At 64.9% G+C, this 2,290-nt stretch overlaps 1 protein-coding gene across 1 annotated transcript in view; it reads left to right on the top strand.

Moving 5' to 3' along the window:
- CUNH13orf46 (chromosome unknown C13orf46 homolog) overlaps positions 1–2,290 on the top strand; it is an 8,635-nt gene that overhangs the window by 555 nt on the left and 5,790 nt on the right. The window lies entirely within an intron of this gene.

Raw genomic sequence — 2,290 nt, 5'->3', positions numbered from 1 at the left:
TCCTGGGGGCCGGGGGCTGAAGGGGGCCCATCCTGGGGGCCAGGGGCTGCAGGGGCCTGTCCTAAGGGCCTGGGGGCTGTGGGGCCTGTCCTGGGGGCCGGGGGCTGAAGGGGGCCCATCCTGGGGGCCAGGGGCTGTGGGGCCGGTCCTAAGGGCCTGGAGGCTGTGGGGCCCATCCTGGGGGCTGGGGGCTGCAGGGGCCCGTCCTGGGGGCTGGCCCGGGGCTTCGGGGGGCCTGCTGTAAGCTCTGGAGAGGGCAGGAGAAAGGGGTGACAGAGACCTGGGCCTGTGGCCTGTGAAGGCGTCGAGTGCTGTGGGAGCGCCTCTGGCTCTTGAGGAGGCCCGGAAAGTGTCTTGGGCTCATGGAGAGGCCCCAGGGCGAGCCTCGACTCCGCCGTGGGAAGCAGGGGCCTCGCGGGGCGGCGGGGAGCCCGGAGCGGAGCCGCCCACCACACGTGGCGTGACGCTTGCATGCTGCGCTGTCTGTGTTTCCCGCTGCAGCGTGTTTCTAACCCACAAGTGGGCCGTGGTGTGCCCAAGGTGGGGACGAGCGCCCAAAACACACTGGTGCTGAGGAGGACCTGCCCCTCGAGGGTCAGCTACCCCGGGGCAGCAGGCCCTGAGCTGGTGGAGAGACGGGCGGGTTGCCACTCATCGGCGGGGCCCCTGGGTCATGGTTCTCCTAAGAAGGCCACACCAGCAAGCACCCTTTGCCAAGACCGTCATTCAGGCCAAGGAAAAGAAACAGTGAGCAGGAATGCGATTTGCTTGTCAAGCCCTAGGAATGCCTTTAATAGGTCGTGGTATATAAACACTTGTTTTCCCAGCTGAAAAACCCAAAGCTGTGTCTGAGGAGGAGGTCACAGCACAGAGACCGCTCTGTCTCCCCCACCTCCTGCCATTAACATCCGAGCACGCCAGGCTCTCAGGAGGGCTGAGTCCCCGAGAGGAAACCAACCCGTAACCTGCTCAGAAACACTTCAGGTGGCCGTGGCGTCTCCCCAGTGACACTGGTCTCAGACCTTCCCATCCAGCACCGTGGAGTTTCCCGAGGCTGGATGGCCGGGAGCACCAAGCTGAGCCTTGTTTTGCCCTGTGCCCACCCAGCCCGAGGCCCCAGGCCCAGGAGGCCCCGGGCAGCACAGAGGGGCTGGAACACAGAGCGGGCCTCGCTGTCCACGTGGTCAAATGGAACAAGACGTGGCCCCCCGAGGGAGCACTAGAGACCCTCCTGGCCTCGATGCTCGCACACAGGGATCCCAAGGGAGGAGGCTGGTGCTGCCTGGCCTGTGGCTGTTGAGACCACGAGGTCGCAGACAGGGGGCTGCGGGCACACCAGCCCGGAGGCACAGGAGCTGCTGGAAGCCGCCCTCCTGCAGGCCGTGTCCAGGAGGAGAAGGGCCATCCCGAGGGTGGGCTCTGGGCCTCGGGCTGCTGGTGGGGCCTGCTGAGATCCACCGGCCGGAGGAGGCTCTCCTGCTGTGAAGCGAGTGAGGGGTACCCTGGCTGCAAGGCAGGGTCAGTGAGGTCGTGCAGAGGGTTCTGCGATGTCAGCCCCTTGTCACCTGGCCTGCCCACCCTCCACACTCATCCCAGACCTACAGGGGCACCTCGGTCTCGGACAGTGACCTGTGAGTGGTGTGAGGGTCTCTTAGCGCCCAGCTGAAAGGAGGCAGCAAAGAGGGTGCTCTACCTCCGGGCCAACTCCGGACCCCCTGCACCCCCTCCTGAGGCTGCTCGTTGGGCCCAGGGGAGCAGCCCTCCCGTCTGCCCGGAGATCATTGCAGACCCTGCAGACATGCCCAGAACCCGGGTGAATGCAGGATCGTCCTCAGAAGGCAGACGGGGGACCCACCAACATGAGAGTCTCCCTTTCTGATGACGGTGCGCTGGAGGAAGAGGCGGCTGTGGCAGAGCAGAGAAGAACCAGCTCTTCCCGCGGCTGCTTCCTCCCCTGTCAGTCCACGCAGGAGGAGGGAGCGGTGGAGAGCATGTGGCCAGCCCACGCACAGACACGTGTGCACACTCACACACATAGGGTTAGGGCGCTAGCACGCACGCTGCACACTCACATACACAGGGACACGTGTGCAGACACACGTGCACACGCTCGCACACCCACAGACGTGCACCAGCACGTGCTCACACACAGGCATGTGGCAGCACACACGTGCAAACTTGTGCACACACAGACGTGTACCAGCACACAGGCACACACGCTGACACATGTGCCAGCACACACACGTGCAAACTTGTGCACACACAGACGTGCACCAGCACACAGGCACAC

Source organism: Oryx dammah, unplaced genomic scaffold (assembly GCF_014754425.2).
Source record: "Oryx dammah isolate SB20612 unplaced genomic scaffold, SCBI_Odam_1.1 HiC_scaffold_24, whole genome shotgun sequence".
In the NCBI taxonomy this organism is placed as follows: Eukaryota; Metazoa; Chordata; class Mammalia; order Artiodactyla; family Bovidae; genus Oryx; species Oryx dammah.
This window is presented reverse-complemented; position numbering and strand designations above follow the sequence as displayed.